General features: G+C 42.7%; 1 protein-coding gene across 1 annotated transcript in view; it reads right to left on the bottom strand.

Moving 5' to 3' along the window:
• LOC101467413 (BCL11 transcription factor A) overlaps window positions 1–20,521 on the bottom strand; it is a 32,976-nt gene that overhangs the window by 5,998 nt on the left and 6,457 nt on the right. The window lies entirely within an intron of this gene.

Below are 20,521 nucleotides of genomic sequence, written 5' to 3'. Positions count from 1 at the left end.
AGGGCTAAAGTGGGACATGTATCTGATGCTGCATATTAACACTGAATACAAATAAGAGGTCACATGTTAATAAATTGTACCAGCGTTTATCACAAAAAACACACATTCACAGGAAAAAAAGAAGCGAAGAGGAAAATTGGGTATGTGTGTTTGTGTGTGGGTGGGGAGGCTCCAATGAAAATGCATTTCATGCATTACTTTTCTATTTCTGATATTTCATGCTTTATGGATTTATTTAAATCCTCTCAGGTGAATAGAAAAGGAGAAGAAGGAGAAAGAAGAAGTGAGAGATATGCAAAATAAGAAGCATCCGCCACTTGCAAATGTGCTCCCTCTTTCATCTTTGGGGTTTCTTATCATTTCTTCCCTTTTTTCTTCTTTCACTTGAGGGCATTTTTCTGAAGTCATTTGCCAATGCTGAACCCAAACCATGGCCATACTGTGTTTGAAGAGGGAAAACAAGGGAGCGGGAGAGAGGATGATAGGCTATGTGTGCCTGATTGAAACTATGGGTGATCCCTAAGATGGTGGATGGACAGTTTTGCATGTTTTAAGCCTTCTACTGTTGAAGAAAAAGGGTGAGAGGGGCCAGAAAAATATAGTGACAGTCTAAAAGAAAGAGGAGGGATGTGGTGGATGAGCAACATAGGGAACGGATTGGTGTTTTTTGGTTTGTTTCTCTATCTTATGTGTCCAGAGTCAATGTGGCCCCCTCCGAACAATCTCACTTAAAGACCAGGACACAGCTAAAATGTGCACCCAATCAAACCTCCACACAAACCTTTTTCTCTTGACTGAAAAGAGTTGGAAGGGGGTATACTGGTAAATTATGGATCATTACAATCTGCAAAAATTACAGTTAATTGCTGCCACCTGCAAGGGGCTTTGACCCACTATGGAATTTTTCCATCATAAAAAAGCCATTTGCCCATACACATTTTTTTCTCCCTCTCTCATAAGCACAAATAAAATGTGCCCATTACATTAACTGCTATATGTATGTTTCCTTATTATGTGTGTGTTTTTATGGCTTTAAGTAGAAAGCCCCGTGTCACTTGTAAAACAGTTGCAATAACCTGGCCTCTCCCGTTCACTTTGCTTTGATTCAGTCTACACGCTTCCTCATCCCCGTCTTAATGTGCGAGCACACAGTATATATGCATGAGGGGGGAAAATAGATTAATTTTTTTTGTTATTGTGAAGGACAAGAAAAAAGGAGGGGCTGGCTGGAATGTGAGACGTCCATGTTTTTAGAGGAAAGTGAGCACTAAAGGATCATGGAAGGAGGCAGGGGGAAGGAAGGGAGCAAAGGAGAGAAGTGTGGCGTGAAGGAGACATTCCTAATGACAACCCACCATATTTCTGAAGGACACAAGAGCCACAAGAATGCACTTCAAAGCCAGTACTCAATTCATTTTCTTATGCATCAAAACCAGCATGTCTTGTGCTATGCAATCACTACTCCATCTATAGACATTTGACAAACTGTGTTCATGCCACAAGCAGTGATGATAATTGTTATTCCCATCCGAGCAGTGGACACATTGATGGGCATCAACAAGCCAGACCAACACATGCCCAGATTTACAACAATGGCAGAGGAGATATCTAAATAAGCCCACTATTGTCCTTAATAGCTGTCCTCAAAGGGATGGAAGGACAGCTTTTCAAAAGGATAAAAGACATTCTGACGAGGCGTTTGATGGCCTTGAAGGGTTTTTTTTTTTCCTTTTTCTGCTTGTATGGAGAAGCACGAAACTGTGCGAGGGAGGAAGGATGATCTTATAAATGAGTCTGTCCTCTAATAGAATAAAGGAAAGCTCTCCCTCGCTTTCTCAGTCCGTTTCTCTTCTTCTAGTAACTTTAAGTCTGTGATGAGTTAGGGCTGGAGAGCAGAAGAGCAAGAGAGCTGGAGCTAATGCTGAATCTACACGTCCCTTTGAAATAGGATCAGCAGAGAGGAGAAACCACACTGACAACCCCTTAGCTGCCATTTCATGGCAGAGGCTGAAAGAAGAGACCGTGAAGGAAAGAGGAGACAGAAAGAATATAGAAGAAGTGAGAAAGGGCAGGTGGTTTGGGAGCAAAAAGTTAGAAGGATGACAGAGAAAAGAAAAATAGAAAGTAGAAGATACACAGTCAAAGGAATGAAATGGGAGGTTAACAATTCCTTTAAAGCCTTTCGAAGCATTGCAACACAAAGCAGCGGGAGGCTATTATTGTGATATTAATGGACATTGCACTGATATCAGAGAGAAATGATTTGATCTAGGGGTAGGCCTGTTGCAAGGACAGAAGAGAAATTATGATAAGTCAAAGAGAAGATAAGGTAGCCTCGCAGCAACACTCACAAAACATTGTAGCCAACAATTTTGACCAAAGTCATACAGAATCCTGAAATTCTAGGCAACTGAGGAACACATTGCTTGTGCATATTCCTCTATCGTTAATGGCCCATTTCCCATAATTAGTCTTACTTGCACTCTCTCAACAACATGTACTTACACAAAGAGTAGCTATACCACCCTGTTCCACGTTGTCCCATAAGCCCAAACACTGGCAAAACCACAACAAAATCAAGTAACAGACACAAAGACAACCCATTGACCAAGTGCTGGCAAGTTAAAGATGCACTGACACAAAAATGTCAACAGCTTTCTCTTCCTCACCCACCACTCACAGATGTATTGTTTACAACTATTTAGCCATACAATAAAAAGTTAGCAGACTTACCATGCCCTCCATTTTTATTTTTATTTTTGTCCTTGACCAGTTGCGATAGTGGGCTGAGCCTGTCCTGGTGTGACCATGCAGCTTTCACTGATATTGGTCATTTAGCTAATGGAGGAATGGGCTAACAGGATTAGCTTGCTTGGCTTCCAAAGGAGGAGGAAGCCACAGAGACAGAAGACACGAGGGACACAGTGTGTCACTGCCATTTCTCAAAGTTATCAGTCGCTATGGCTCGAGAGAGCACTCACACACACCTGAAAAGTGATTATGCTAATAGAAGGTCTTTGCCAATATTCATAAGTGTTTATAGGTGTTGGAGTGAGTGCCTCGGGAAGACAGAGGGTTGTCAATACAGTGCCTCTTAAGAGTGCCTCGGCCGTAACTCCTGTTAATGTGATTACCACTCTGTTTATGTCATTAGGGTATTCACAGTCAGGGACTGGACAGGGGTGAAGGGTGAAGCAGGAAAGGAGAGGTTGAGGAAAAAGATGGGGGAGTAACAGAAGCTCACAATAGGGGCCTTCTTGGTTTACATGACTTTCAGCTCAGTTAACAACAGAACTGTAATTTTTCATTAGCAGCTTTAGAGACTAAGAGAAGGATCTGTCATATGCCTCATACATGTTATCACCTTAACGTTTTTTCTCTGTCTCTGCTTTTTTTTCTTTGTGTGTGTGTCTGAAACCTGATAGAGCAAATGGACTGGCCTTGACCTTCTTTCTTACTTCTACGTCTCGATCTGTTTGTCTGTGTTTCTCTGCCACAGCCACATACACCCAGCTCTTTGTCCCAGCCAGGCTCGTTATGGTGCGCTAAGCCACTGGCCACAGACAAAAGGCTTGTTTGACAAACACTTGTTCCTGAGACAAAGCCGGATGCAGGAAATACAGTTTACTAAACAGAAAACCAGCCAACACTGACTGGTGTTGGAGTCACACATTATACAGTATGGGGAAGCTGACCACTACTCACTACATAAGGCACAAATGTAGGGAAAGTGAAAAGGAGACACACAATGAGGGGGGGGGGGGGGGAAAGAATGGAGAGCTAAAACAGAAAGGAACGGGGAAAGACAGAGGTAGACTAGGAGAAGAAAAGCAGCTGGCATGAGCAAGACAGGGGAGGGGGTGCAGATCTCGAGATAAAGATGCATGGTGGTCTTTGAAGGCCTGTGCCAGTATAAAGTAAGCTGCTGGCTGTAGCTTTGTTCCCAATCAGACTTTTACACTTCTTACCTTTCCTTTCTCTTTCTCATGAAAGGTGATAAGAGCAACAGTTGAGCTCGGGAGTTTTTTCTGAGCCACTAAGAAACCACAGATGGCACCCACACAGAGGCCAATGAATGAATGCGCCATACACAGTAGACAAATGTGTGTTCTCGTATAATTTCGTACTTTCTTTTTGTAATCAGCACGCACACTCACTGTTAGAATGACTACATGACTGTTTCCTGTAGTATCCATGCATTCATGTCTGTGTATTTGCATTCAACACACTTGCCAGAATAATTTTAAATTTGCATCACTCTACGCTGTCTGTTTCCCAGCATAACCTTAGTCTTTTTGATCTTTTCTCAGTTGAACTGTGTTTGAACTGACCATCCATCTACCCGTTCATCCATCTCTCTTTCACTCCATCTATCATTCTCTCCATCCATTCATCCACTCCGACTAAGCGCAGCTGGACAGCTTCGTGTTTGGGTGCGGCTCGGGTCCGGCAGACCTTATAATAGGCAGGGCCAGCCGTGTCTCTGATGCAGATCATTATTTGCTCTCTGCTTACCAGTGACAGTGGGAGGCCGCGCACTATTGTTTCTCATCCTAGCTCTAATAGTACAGTGAAAAGACCTCTGGGCTTCTAAGCTTAACCAGTCTAATTAAATGGACCGTCGCTTATGTAAGCATCCGCAGAGATTATTTATTGAGTTGGGATCCGTTTCACAGGATCAAACCACCGTCAACAAAAGCCAATGCTCAGTGGAGAAGGTATTAAATAAAGGACGGGAATCAAAGAAACTGCAAACTGCCAAGTGTCAGTTTAAGCACACATATCCAGGTACATAAGAAGACTTAATCAAGCAGGAGTATTTTTGGACTCGGGCAATATCCCAGATGGGTGAGAAGTCTCTGAGCACTTCAGAGGGGAAATGTGAAAAGTGTTCTGTCAAAGAAAAGATATGTCTCAATAAATTGCAGCTTAGGGGGAGGATAGCAGAATAAAATAGGCTAACAAAGAGCATAACACAATATATTAGAAATCAGTGGAATACAAAAGATTATTGTAAATACACGAACATTTTTGGGTTATACAACCTTCAACATTCACATGAGCGCATCTCTGTCATTTCTTACAAGCATCATGTGTGTTTCAAGTGCAATGTCAAGATAGCCTTCGTATAACATGAGGCCAGAGCCTGAGCTTCACTATCTCTGCATAGCTCAGCTTATGACAGGCTGCCGTCCCTGCAGAAAGGATGGAAGGGGACCAGGGAGGTCGACTAGCTGCACATTTCTGCATAAATCTCTAGATAGATAGCATCAGGAGAAGAGAAACAGGGGAAGGAGGCAGGCAAGCAGCAAAGGATGATAAGGCCCCCGGGGCAGGGCATTCAACACTGTCAAAACTGTTTCGTCTCCGGCTATTGGATGAGTGGAGCGCGTTATGAGCCTGCATACCATTTGCCAGGACGCGATACGGCTTCACCGGAGCATACAGGCCCCTGTGTCTGACCTACCCCCCACTACATGTCTTCACAGACATGTAGGAAGATGGACAAAACATCACAAATGCCACATGGAAGCAATTCTGAAGATCTAATGTATGCATACTGAAGTCACGTTACCAAAGAGCTTACAGAAAAGCTCTGATAAACAGAGCTATTGACTACTCTGAGCAATAAGAAGGCAGTTTAAAATTTGGAAACACAAAGTGCAGACCTGAAAAACTGTCTTACTTTAAATAAAGCCTCATATTTGTGTCTTTATGTGCTTTTGCTTCATTTGCTTCTGGGCAGAGCACAGAATGAGCCAGGCTGCAACATCCTTGTATCGTTTATGAAATAGAAATTGTTTAAAGCCAGTTAAGCAGTCTCCTATATACCTATAAAGATACTGAAATCCATAGTAGCTTTAAGAACAGGATGCTCTCTTGCAATAAACACTCATGTTGAATTTCATGGTATTTTATCGTTTGCCTCTATTCCTCTGGAATAGGGACTAGGTTAAGTGAAATGTGTGGATGTATGAGGCAAGATCTGCATTCACTACCATGTACTCCTAGATGGACTTGCACAAACAGCCAAACATAAATAATAAATTAAAAGTCGGGGTAAAACACAAAGCAGATGAAAAATAAACACGAAGTTGGCCTAAGTTTAAGAAGAAGAGAAGTTAAAGAGACTTTCTCTCATCTACAGGCACGGACCTGTAGTCTGTGCATCTCTGGACATCCAAACAGATAAAAACAGCTTCACACACTGTAACACACATACACACAGTGTATCTGTCTGGACTGAGTAAACACTTAAGCCTGTCTAAGGTTGAAGTCATTCCCTTTTTGTCCCTGATGCAGCCTGCATGCTCCTCTTTCCATCACGTTATTTTCTTAACACGCTCTGATGACAGCACTGAAAGAGGTCAGAGCAGGTCTTTCTCTCGCAATCACACACACTCTGTAACCCACCCATAGCTTCTCCCTTGCCCCTTTCAATGCATCTATTAGCTTTTACCTTTGGCCTATATCACACACAGATACTGTAACTCACACACAAGCAAAAAAATTTTCTCTAAATCCTTCTTTTCTTAAACCCCAAGGGACTCTTCACTTATAAACACCTGTGTCTCAAAATACTTCTCATTTTCTTCTCGCATGTATTTTGTGCCAGGTATATCTCAAAATGTATCCGTTCGGCCAGCGTGTGCCAATTTTTTTGACTCTCTGTTACTTTTACTTGACACAAATGAGAAGGATAAACTCTTTGCACTAATACTTCTGTAAAAAAAAAAATCAGCACTGAAGGTGCATTTGTTTGATGGTCTTTGTGGTGGTTTTAGGCTTCAGATGCACTTGGATCAACGGTAATCTATACCAGTACTATATTTTCTTTGCCTTGTGCAAAAGTGGACAGCTTTTAGAAAACACAAAGTTTTGCCTGATGTTGACCTGAGTTGTTTGTTCATAAACACGCTCACAGTAGCCCCAGAAGCTCTCAGGCATGGGTCATCATTTGGATATCAGTGAACAAGGGCTGTTTTAAACATGCAGTTATTTTTCACCCTGTCCTACCACCTCAGGGTGAGAGGACCAGGGCATGTGAGCTTGGGCCAAGCATAGCAGCTCGTTATGCATAGGAGCCTCAAGGCATTGTGGAGGGACATGGCACTTTAAAACAAGAGGGCCAGTGTGTTGGAGTGTCCCGTGGCCTGGAGCTGTGGAGGCTGAGGGTTTAACACGCGTCCCATCTGGTGTGTGTGACTGTGCACACGGTGGTCGAGTGGTTAAGGAAGCATCAATAGCCAGACTCTTTAGATCAAGGGGTGTCTCAGGGTCAGATCTAGCTCACAAATCCATTTTCCTTAGGAAAAAGACACAGTTTAAGTTACAGAATTATTTGATCATTATATTCTGTGATTTTCTTTTTTAATCTTAGCACTTATTTTACCAAGAAGAGCACACTGGAATTGAAGCTTAGGACATGAAGTTCTCTGATCCCATAATAAGGACACAGGCCCTAACAGTGAGACCTCAGTGCCCCAACCAACCACCATCCATTCTTCCAAGCCTCCATTCCCCATTACATTATTAATTCATCAAGGAGAAAACTGTGTTGGGCCATTGCTCTGCCCAGGCGCTTTCCAAATCTTGATTAAAATTGCAAAGTGGCCTCCTGTTCAGCCCTAAATTCAGCCCCTTACTACAGAAGCAGGGAGAGACATAAGAGTGCGAAGAAGTGGTCAGAGATCCAAAGTGACCTATATATATTTCTTTTTGGGCTCCTTTTCTAGACCTTTACAGCAGGATTGCTCTCACTGTAGTTATTGCAGCTTTATTTGTACATGGTTACCATGTTATTACCATGTTATTACCAAGTTGTAATATGAAGTGTTACGAGAGGTTAATGCCAAAAAGTCACATAACATTTGTTGATTTGTTTTTTATTTATTCATTGTTATTTGGTCTAATGCCTTAAAATAATTTGCCAAATCAGTGATTTGAAGTTTGATTGCACTTCATGCTAAATTATATTTTTTCTCAGCAACACAACTTGGAGGAGAGAAGACTGAGCAGGTTTAAGGCATTCAGTTCATGTACATGTAACGTTTACCATCGATAACAGTCTGTAAGATGGATGGGCCATATGCTTGGCAATAGCAGGCCATGCTTCACACAATTCTTCATCTTCGAGTCTCGCCGTACCAGATTCCTGCCTACTAATTGAAGACATGTGGTCTGATCAGCCACTATAGCAAAGAATGGAAGATAATGGGCCAAACAGTACAGAATGGGACTTACAGATCAGAACGCCAACACCCATAACCAATATTGCTATTGAAGACCAATTTAGCATATATATCAGTGATGGCTTCAGTTTGGCTGCACTGTATGTGCTTTTAAAAGCATGCTTAACACAGGTACAAGTTTTTTGTATTTGTTTTTGTTTTTTCAGCTGTCTTTTCAGTTACGTGCACACTCACACCATCTACCATCACGTGGATCTTTCTGCATATTCTCCCCGGAGGTGTGTCAGATCCTTGCATAGGTCCAAGCTGTAGTGAGCGTGATATTAATTAAGGTAGCCAACCTGTAGGTTCCTTTGTGCCCAGCTGTAAAGCATAAATCAGGCTTTTAACGAGGCTAGGGCCGTAAGATCTCAAACCGTGCTGGAATGCTACCTGTACAGCCATGCCAAAAATCTGTCTGGGTCTAGGGCTCCTATAGATTACTATGTTTATAAGGGGGACTATAGCAACCTACCCTGAGGATGGAAAGAGGGAGAGCAAAGCAGAGGAGCAAAAAGGGAGGGTGGCAAAAGGGGGAAAAGAACTGTTTCTATGAAGTCATCAGCTTTAAGTAAACATGTTGTGTTGGTGGGCAAGTGTGCAAAACATTAATTTACTGTTTTTACAAAGGCTGCGTAAAACCAAAGGTAACCAAGATAAAATAATCCAAGGCAGACTGAGCACATCAGAGAGATAATAGTAGTAACAAGTCCAAATTTCAGCAAGAATAATCTCCAAATAAGCAATCGTATTTTACTTTAAATCTAGTAAAAGATGTCTTCGAAAAATACCAAAATGAGCTTTTACTTCTCAAAAAGAGTTGATAAGCAGGACAGGTGAAGAAAGCCTGTGTGCATTTAGTGACAGAAGGATTTATTCACAAACAGCTGCAGAACAGGACACATGCATGTACAGCTAGCTGGCAGGGAGGCAGGCTGGTTGAGTCCACCTCAAAGCCATTATTTCTTTACAGAAAGGGCCAATGAGCTGAGACATTCCTCAACAGGCAGTGGCAAGACATATTCAAAAAAAAAACATAGGAAATATACAAACTCATATACTTGCTGTATGCACACTGCAGAAGCAATGCATTGAACTGTGCTTTCAGGTTATTTTCACATGTATTAGACAGTACAGAAGCACTTCACAGTGCAATGCCTACAATAGAAAGACTTCTTGTAAACATTATATAAATGCATGTGGAAATGCAGACATTTGGATTAATGGCTGATCAGGGGATAGATAGAACTGGCTCCTCAGACTGCACTCTGCAGCACCACCTGAGATTTATGGGCCAGATGTTTGTGCCATTGCTTCTCTAACAGACTATAAAACTTCATTTACAGAAGTTACTACTTGAGTAAAGCATCGCCGGCCAGTTAAAAAATTTGCTATGCTGATACAAACGTCAACTTCAAACAAGTCTTCCTTCCACAGCTTCTTCCGCATGCTACTCATACAATCGCAGAATTTTTTTCTCAATTCTCAGATTCCCGAGATCCACCTTGTCATTTTGAGAAATCATGACAACTGACACAAGGGTCAGCAGACTGGTTGTGTTTCATTCTGAAAAATTAACTTTGTTTGCAGAAGGTTAACCTGCATAGCTCCTCATTCCATACATTTCTAGCTGATATAGTGTAGGCCTATAGAAAATAAAGCCAAGGTGGCTGAGAATGCTTTGCAGATGACCCAAATGCTATCTCATGTACCTTTGACACCGCTGTATAGATATATAAAGACATAAAAAGATATGTTTGCTCATAAAACACATGCCCTTTATTGCTCTCCCCCAGTTTCATCACCTCTACAGTACATGGAGGGGTAGCTGATGAAAAGAGGAATTAAAGGCAATGAGAGAACAAGGATATTATCAGGAGAGGAAGGGGTGTAGTTGAAGGGTGTCAAGAAAGGCATAAAGAGCTGCAAAGAAGAGAAGAATGGAAAAACAAAAGAGTGGTGGACAGCTTTACACTGCAGCACCCCATTCTAGATTACATTAGTGGCAGCTGCTTCCTTTGTGTGGTTTTATGGCCTAGTCCCAAGAAAAAGCTGCTAAAATTTCATTTAATCTGCAGCACAAACTCAAGTGTCTGTCAGCCACTCAAACAAGGGGTCCTAAAAGCACCATGCTCTCATATAACTCCGGCAAAATAACGCTAATAATATCTCTCTCCGTAGCCATACAGGCAGACATTTTGTGTAACCAAAGAGGGCCTGCGTGTGCTGCCCGTGCATGGGAAACTGGCCCACTCTTTCAGTCCAGGGGCAGGCCTTTAATGGTGGGTGAGGGAGCCAGACAACATCCCCCCCCCTTTATCTTCACCTCCTGTTCATCCTTCCAAAGTCATTAGCTTATGTTAATCACTTAAACTACCAGGAATGACCCCCCAATTTCATTTATACTTAACAGCTTTCATACTCAACAGCAGATGATGACACAGCTGCTACAACCGATTTATTTAGGTAAAATAACTGTACAGACAAGGCTGAATTTTTCGTTAATTTAAATTTACTTCTCATCAAACGTGTGTTATATTCTGTGAGAATAAAAAAAATCATATTTTTGTAACTTAGCTTAGCTAATTTTTTTAATTTATTTTTTTACCATAGCTGTATTATGTAAGGAGAAAGGCTTCTGAATAACTTACGGCAAAAGTTGTCCAATGTCTAAAATAATTAAAATCATGGCTAAAGGAGTTATGACAAATGAAGAGAAATGTGCAAATCCAAATCCAGCGTTATCTATATTTCAGTTATCTCAATATCCTGCTCAAAAAGATCCACAAACCAAATATTTTATTAGCTGTGCTGGCCGGACGCGAGGATGGAGCTTTGACGGCAGTGCTAACTGACAGAATGCAGCAGCACAGGCAGCGGTTAGAGGCAGCTTCCTTCCTGAGCTTTGGGATCACAAAGCGACATGTCCACATGTATATCTTGCCATGTGACACCGCTGCTGAAGCTTAAGGCAAAAAAAAAAACAGAGAGAGAGAGGGAGGGAAGGAGGGAGGGAGGGAGGGAGAGGATGAGGAGGAGTTCCCTCCAAGATAAAAAGATTGCAACATTGAAGAGAACTACGAAGATCAGGGAGAAAGAGGTAACTGAGAGGAAAAAAAGAAAATACCAAAGTACCAAGCGTACTGGAGATGGAGTACTCCTCTCCATCTGTTTAAATGAGGTGGCTCTCAGTCTCACTTGCACATTGCTCATCCACTCAGGTTTGACTTAGGATGTTTTTGGTATTTGTTAAGCTTGATTGAGTTTGAGGAAACTTTTCAAAACAAGTACACGCCTCAGTTTATCCTTCAAGCTGGGCTCTTCCAGCTGCCTGGGAGCTTTATGGTCCTGCGCAGTATCTTTGCTGTTCTTAGGACTCTCTCTTCTGGACAGAGATAGATAGATAGATAGATAGATAGATAGATAGATAGATAGATAGATAGATAGATAGATAGATAGATAGATAGATAGATAGATAGATAGATAGATAGATAGATAGATAGATAGATAGATAGATAGATAGATAGATAGATAGATAGATAGATAGATAGATAGATAGATAGATAGATAGATATGAGCAAGATTTGCAATTATCTTCTCATCTTAGTTTCTCCAAGAAAGCTGTAAATATATTTTCTTTAAGCCCATGCATCCTCTACTGAGACTGCTCAGTTAATCAAAGTGACATTAAGCAGGAAGTTGTGCGCTCAAGACTGATTGCTGAATTTAACATTATTTGCTTGGCCAAGGCTACAAAAGCACTTTGAAACCACTGACAGCAATTTAATTCATATGCTGGCTCAAAAAATATGTTAATGGCCATTCAGTCTTACCTTTTCAACTTAAAGCAGTATTTACAGAAACCAAGTAAAATGAGAGAGAAAGAGAAAAGAAAGCTACACCGACACAAATGAGTGTTAATGAAGACATAGTAAAGCTGTGGGGGGGGGGGGGGGGGGGGGGGGGGGGGGGGGAGGCGGAAGAGATCGGCGAGGGCAAATTAACCTTTTTAATTGGAGAGTGGTAGCCCTCTTTGGACCCTGCAGTTGGATCCAGAGTGCTGACAGATGATGAGAGGGAAATGGCAGGCCTATTACAGGCAATCTGGCCCTGCAACTTGGCAGACCAATGCAGTACCAGAGCCTGGGGAGAACAGGGCATGTCCAGCACAGAAAGCACTGCCAGACCGTTCACCAGCAGAGAAGGGCTTGCCTCAATAAAGGTATAAAAAGGGAATAGTTATCTTGGCACTTTGAGCTGTGGGGCAAAAGGTTGTCATAAGGGAATCTAGTTTCTTGTCTGATAACAAAATACTACCTGGTCAAGAAAACGGAGAAGGGCTTTGCTTTAATGAAAGAGAACCAGTTTGACAGGTCTCAGAGAAGAGAAGGGCCTGAGTCGGAGGTGTGTGTGTGTGTTTGTGTGTGTGGTGGAGGGTGTAAAAAAATGCACACTGAAAAATTCACACAACATTTGTGTTCGCCTGACTTTGTTCTCGTGCACACAAATTTTCAAACCCACTACTTCTGTCCTGTGTTCACATAGGAGCCAGATGCAAGAGAAAAACATCAGAGAGGATAACTTCCTGACTGTCTGTGTGTCTGGATGCGAGAAGCATGTTTATGTCTGGGGATACAAGGAAAACAAACATCAAGGTCAGAGAAGCTGGAGTCTGTCCAAGCAATAGATAGCCCCTTCTTAACAGGGCTGAAGGCTTGCTTTAACATACACCCCCAGGGAGACACCAGGATTTAGACAGAACCCTTAAGCAGGATTTCATATTGAATATCTGGACTCCTATACCGTTAGAATTATTTGCCAAGTTGAATACTTTTTACATGACATATGAGAGACACTCGTAGGTCCTGACTCATTGTCTTGCTTCCCAGCAGACAGTTGAGGTAAACATAATCCTGACGCCTAGTCTTCAAGGCTGACCCCATTAGAGAGGTGCCCATTGACATCTCTAGGTCATCACCTTTAAAAATGACCAATCTTTGTCTCTCCTCCTCCATCCCATCTTTTTGTCCCATTTTGTCCATCCCTGAGTCTTCAAATTATCCGTTTCTGTTTTCTTGTCCATCTATCTTGAATTATGTATTCCAATGCATTTCAAACAAGATGCACATCATCCACACCCATCCAAAGGATGAATTAAAGCCTCACAGTCTTTAGATGTCTTTATGTATGCTTACTCAAGTTATGGCCATCTCTCAGCATCTGCTTGAATCTCATGCACACAAACACTCACAAATTTCTCCATCACTCAGTCTTTCTGGATGTCTGTGTCCACACACACATACACACACAAATACATACACATACAAATACCAGACACATGGCCGAAGAGAGCAGGCTACCATCTGGGAGTAGTGGCCGGCTTTGTCTGAGGGGGTGAAAGCGCCAATAAGACTCCCCTTTAACACACACACACACACACACACACACACACACACACACACACACATTAACCATACACACAACCCTTGCAGCAGCCCCCATCACCCTCCCCATCCAACTGCTCTAAGTGTGAGAGCTCTTCTCATACAATCTGCACATATACATATGCAAATTTGCAGGGGGCATTATAAAAACAGCCATCATCTCTCTCTCCCACACACACACACACACACACGCACACATATAAAAGCAAGATATTTTTTTGGCCTCAGCACCAAAGTAGCCACACAAGATTTTTGGGAAAGAAAACATGTTTCTAAGAAATAGAGCAATAGCTTGAAGGCTGAAAGTAAAGGGGGAAGATAAAAAGAAGAACCTTCTTTATAAATAACAAACTAATGTGGGCATGTGTGAAATACATGCAAATAGGATTGCACACATTTACATGTAGACAATTAAGTGCATACACTCACAGTCATGCAAATATATATTATCCACATTTTTCCTGCAGCATGCATGTGATGGGTACGTATAATCACATCTATTGTCCTTATATTAAAACATCACACTTGTCTATTTTTGGATTCGAATGTGAACTTGTTTATAAAATCATTGCATTTATAGTCATCAACTGTTTCTAAACTTGGGGGGAAAAATCAAAGAGATTACTGCAATTAAGATAAGATAAGAAAATCTGCACTTGAACTTTAAAGATTTTCCCTGGTGTCCATTTGTCATAATCAAATAACAAAAGGCTCTGAGCGAGAACAGAAGAAGAGAAGAAGAAGTGAGGGAGAGAAAGTCAGGCATCAGGTAAAAAAAAAAAAGAGTGGCAGACACCTGCAAGGCTAGCTGAAAAGGTGACACCTAATCCACTCCTTTTCTTAAACATCCCCACGTCTTCACAACCAACCTTTCACACAAGTATCACACCTTTTAAAAAAGTCAGTTTTCTCACCTTAGCATTACGCACTTCTGCTTGAGTCATAACCCCACTTTTCACTTAAAATTATGAGTATGCGAGCGGCCAAAAATGTAAACATCTTGTCAATCACAGAAGCAATTTTATTAAAATCATAAATATTCTAAAGAGGGAGGCTCTGTTTTTTTCAAAACCTGCAATCATAAAGTGACAAAAATGTGGCATCCGAGAATTCCTTAGATGTTCGTGATGTGACAGAGCCTTCTGATCTGCCACGCTGAGGGAAGGTTTGTGTGTGAGCTGAGAACATTTGAAGTAGAATCGCGAACAGCTTGCTCTCAAAACTCGAGGGACACATCCGAGTCATAATTAGGAGAGAAGTTGCGTCCACATTTTTTACAGCTCACACAGACAAACACGTTCATCAACGCCGACACATACAGTATGCTATATGGAATATGGCTGCAACTGACACAGGCGGTTTTTCGCCCACACAGCACAACAGTCCATTATGTGCATTTTCCACATCAAATTCTTTCCCCCAATCTCGTGTTTGCCGTCATGTTTTCAGTACACAATAGCAGCAGTGGTGTTAAGCTAATGTTGCCCCATCAAGAGGAGAGCACCAACAACAACCAAACACTTTTCTCTCCTCTTCCCACCCTGTTTGCGACCGGATCCATTCGTCTCTCGCTTTGTTCCCACGCTCCCCCGCTTCTTTTTTCTCTCCTCTGCATTGTCCTGTGCCCTCAGGTTAGAGGTTCTCTCTGTTTCTTCCACTAAAGCCTGGAAAACAGAGGAGGAGGACGAGGATAGAGAGAGAAGAGGAGGGCTGAGCAACAAGGCCCGTCCGTCTGCCTCCTTCGGCCTGGCTGACTAACCGGTCTGAACTGGTTCTGACATAGGTGAACCAGAGACGTGTCCTGTTTCGCCTCTGGACAAAAAAGAACCATGGTGGCATTCCATCCACAGTGAGCAGGTACCAGGAAAGTGTACATCTGTCTATGTGTGTGCATGTGTGAATATATGTGCATGTGTGTCTGTCTCCCAAGACCTTTGAGGCCTGGACCATTGCCAAGTTCATCTGTTAATGGACAGCTACTAGGAAAGCTCCCCCCCCCCTCCCCTCCACCCCTCCTCCCTCCTCTCTGTCTCTCCAGCAGCCGTGCCTGCTCACGACCCCCCCTTAACCTCCCCAACCCCCATGCAGGCCTGCTCAGACACTAGCCCGGCCCGCAATCTCCCCTCTTCGTTCCCCTGAAAGCTATATCATTCTCTTTCTCCCTCTCCTGCTCACTGCCCCCCAATACTATGTGCGTCTCCTATTCAAGATAAACAGAGTGCTTCAAGTTCAGGGGACACCCTGGGACCCTTTAACAAAGCCATCTATCATGCTGTCTGCCCAAGCCTCCTTTGGACATACTGGGCCTTGCTGCTGCTCCTGCTGATGCTGTTATGTCTCTCTCTCACATGTGAATGAGACTATGAACATCCGTACGCTGCATATAAACCATCCAGGCAGCCTATTAACTCTAACTAGGAACTTGCTATAGCTGATCTAGATCTTGATCATTTCTGTAATGTGTTTGGGGCTCCTCCACAACCACGGCAAAGACAAACTGACAGCTTGCTCACCCACCCATCCAAAATGAGACAAACTCCCAATAAAAGGCATGCCACAGAGCGCACACATGTAAGCCACTTTCTCAACACACCTTGGAGACAGACATTGCTGACCTCTCTCTGATTCCCCTTAAGTCAAACTGTGGGACGATTAACCAAACTGTCAACAGCTTAATAGTCTGGGAATAAGAGACTGACAGTAGGCCTCGAAGCTCTGTGTAAACACTATGGAGATTATGAATGGTACATGAGAGGGAGAAAAAGAGAGCGAGGGGAGAGAGAAGAAGAATCATAACTGAATGAAAGTATCCCTCTTCACACAAGCAATATTTTATGGATCAAAATATCTGGGTGGTCTGTCATACAGAAAAATGCAGTGACATGACTTTTCCATTTGTAATTATATTCTCTGCTTTTTTTGCTATAAATACAGTTGGAAGCAACAATTGTGAAACTGTAGCAGCAAGGAGCGAAAAAGGAAAATAAGGTTATAATTACTTTAATTTGATTTTTTTTTTTTTTTTGCTTCATGTCCAGTAAACCACCTCTACAAGCTCTAAATGAGATATTTGGATTAGTTTAGCTCCTGAAGTGCTAGTGAGGACTGTGTTAGAAATATTTTCAAGTTAAGATGCATTATTTTATTTTATTTTATTTTTTTAAGCTGCTGTGACCGGAGCTGGGCAATCAACACAGTTGAGATATTCAAATCGTGGTCACAGAAACACTTCTGCATTTTATTTCTGTCTTCCTGCCTCGTTTACTCCCTCTCTTACACATCTTTCTGTTTGTTCTCATTTATTTTTCCAACAAACAGTCACAGCAGCGGCCCCGAAAGCCCAGCAGCTGCTGTCCTCTTTAGCCTTCTAGAGAGGTGGACTGGCCTGCAGGTTTTAGAGTGCTAAATTATCCATTAGATGTTATCAAGTTGTAGCAGGCTGATGCCATTCTGCTAGGAACCATCAATCTTTCATGAGTCCCAGACACAACGTGCATTGGGATGCACTATCAGAATCTCTCCGCTCCCAACACAGCACCCCTCCCTATCCAGCTGCACGCAAACTTGGGTACATACACATAGTAAAGTTGACATCCACACACAGAGTCAACAAATACGCATGCTGACATAAATGCAGTGAGGTACACACTCTTGCACTCAAGCTCTGCAGAAACAAGCACGATGGAGCTTGCTTAGGGAACATCCAATTCTACAGCTTTTACATTTCTTTTTCTTTTTTTTTTTGCCCCCTTCTAGCTCACCCCACTTTCCCCCCGAAACAACACTTTGAGCCAAGCCTCAAAATTTACGCTGCCTAAACCGTGTTTCACCACCCTTCGCACTAGGTTCCCTTGCACTCTCTTCTTTTATTTTCTCATCTCTCTCTCCCCCTCCCTCCGATTCTTGCTGTGGCCTGGCAGGCAGGCAGGGCAGACATGTTCAGAATGTGCTTCGGTAATGGGCTAATCAAAAATGCAAAACAATTGGCAATTACCGTGCAGGGCCCTAATGGTCATTAGAATTTACAACAAGGTAATGAACTGAGAGTCAGCTCAGTCCATGCATATTCATAAAGCAATCAGGCCTTTGAAGATTAAAGAAGCGCTTCAAATTTAAATGAGGGCGCCAGCATGTTATCAGTGAGATTCAGCCTGCAAAAGTAAAGGGTGCCTGGGACAGGAGTGTGCATTTATGAGTGTGCGTACATGCGTGTGTCTGTGTGGAATGATGGCTGGGGGTCAGTTGTGGAAGTATGTGTGTGTGTGCATGCATGCATCCGTGCATAAGTGATCACCTTGTGTGCATCACTCTCATTTGTGTGCAAGCTTGTGCTCGTATGCTTGTGTGCAAAGCAAACTGCAGTGTGCCGATACCACCTTACAGCCTAAATTTAATCTAATGACTAAATCAAGATACTCTCAAAAGTAAATGAATTAACTATCTTCTGAATGTTTAAAAGATCTGGGATTTGAATCTAAGATGAAATGTATGGTTAATTTGAGCTATTAGGAGGCAATGCATTTCTGAGCACCCACCAAGGAATATACCAAGAATAAAGGTTGGGAATTTTCACGAGTGCAGCATCAGACAGAAAGGCCCTGTGTCCTGTAACTTTGTGGTTGAGATGAGGTGGGCAAGACTGAGGTGTCCGCAACCATCCAACCAAGTTCAAATGTACAAATAGATACACACACACCAACAGACTCACAGTTCTGACAAGTCAGTACTGTCACTGAAACCTGTAGTGAGCCAGACTGTGGAGGAAGAAACTAGATAGTGACCAGGATCAGTGGGATCAGACTAACACAATGTCCTTGTCACTGTGGCTCTCCCATGGCCTCAGAATTATCACCTTCAGTTGGAGAAAGACAAAGCAACCATCCAACAGCACTACACCCTTAAATGCTACAGTCACAAAAGGAATATCAGAGGTTGAGATGACATTCTGCATAGAGATAGAAGCTGTGATAGTGTGTTACTCTTAGAGATACAAAATTTCCAAATCTGGTTCGGTTTCAGTGACCTAAATAAAGACTTACAGGATTATGACAAAATGGGTATTTTTTTAGGAAAATATCAAAGGGAAAATTACTTTGTCAAATCTGCTCCCATTCTCACCTCAAACTAACCTGCCTACTTCCTAAAATACTACTTCTCTCCTCTCTGCTCTCATCTGCCACTTCCTGAGCAACAGCTGTATCAAAGACACTTTTTCTTCTCTGTTTCTGTTCTGTCTAAAAATAAAGTCATTAACCTGCAGGTGGTGAAGCCGGCGGCTGGCATGACAGGCCCTGATGCTGTCAGATGCCCTCTGACCCCGTGATGTGACTGCCTGCCACAGTATTGACAGGACAGCAGCAAGACATGCTTATTTCTGAGGATACTTTCTCATCCAGCATGACGTGGCTGTAGACAAACAAGAATGTTTCTGTTGTATAGCTTTGTTTGACAGTGGGTAAAGGGGATGGATGGAGGCAGTGTATGTGTGAGTGTTTATGTCTGCCTCACTCTGCAGCCAAATCTGCGAGAGTGAGAATGAGCTCTAGAGTGGACGTTGGAAGGCTTTAAGAGGTGCAGACACACTAATGTAGCCAAAACTTTCAGTTTCCACTCCCCCAAGACAAACTACTGGAGCGATGTGTGGAGAGAGGCTGTGAGCAAGGGAGGGAGAGAAAGAGATAGGGACAGAGAGGAAAGGCTAAGCGGAAGAGAGTGGGAGGGACAGAGGGGAGGGGGGTAAAATAAGGATCATATGTTTCTGACAGATCTCATCAACTCACAACACATCATGGGGCCTCTACCGTAACACATTTATTACAGACAAAACACAGGTTCACAGGAGGGGGTTTACACTGTATGTGTGCACTGTAGCATATGTGTGCATCTTTAAAGGAGGCGTGTGCACTGTTGTGTTCATAGAACAGGTGTGTGTGCATCTGTGGGTGCGTGCATGCATTTGTGGGAGCCTATTTTTGAATGTTCACATGCATGTTTGTGTGTGTAGATGTGTGTGTGTGTGTGCATATTTCAGCTAGCCTCCACCTGAATGGCCCGAGGCTGTGATGCCGGAGTTGTTAGAAGACAAACAGAGGCACAGGAAGTCCAAGCCAGGAGGCCCTGAGGACAGCACGCACAATCTACTGCATACCTGCTCTTAACTTCACACACTCCCACTGTCAGTCATAGCCACCACCTCACCATACGTTTTGCCTCCTAAACCCACAAAACAGACACACCTCCTCTAACTCCCTCTTAGACACACACATTTAGGCCCGGCCTGTCCCTCAGGCCCACTGCTGTGTGCCAAGTCTGGCCTGGCATAGTCCTCAGAGGGGTGTCCTCAGGCAAGGCTTGCCAAGTCAAAGACGCTTTCATGTTCAGCCTGCACGCCCAGGGTAGTAAAGCTACAAACAGCAAGACACACACACTTTTACACACACACGGAAACCTATAAACATTTTAAGTGGTCAAAACCACACTTATACACACATAAATGTACACATTTACACGTACATTAGTTTCACAGCATCCGCACTCAAGATGTAAACACTCAGTAGACTTGAATACAGCCAGAACCACTAACATTTAATCCAACAACAAAGGCTGACGAATTTCCACTGACAACATTTGTGGGTGTTTAGAGCTTGGCTTCAGCATACAAAAATGTCCTCCATGAAAAATTCATCCTAAAAACCACTCCTGTTCACCTTCATTAAAACGTAGTGGAGCCCACTGCCAAAAATAGGACTGATTTTATCACAGCCCAAAGCGACTGTAGGATCAAATTAGAGTCACTTTTTACAGACAATGGAGTCCTTATGTTAAAATATTAGCTGGTGTCCAATC

This window comes from Maylandia zebra, linkage group LG6 (assembly GCF_041146795.1).
Source record: "Maylandia zebra isolate NMK-2024a linkage group LG6, Mzebra_GT3a, whole genome shotgun sequence".
In the NCBI taxonomy this organism is placed as follows: Eukaryota; Metazoa; Chordata; class Actinopteri; order Cichliformes; family Cichlidae; genus Maylandia; species Maylandia zebra.
Note: the sequence above shows the minus strand (reverse complement) of the source record. Positions and strands in the feature narration are given on the sequence as shown.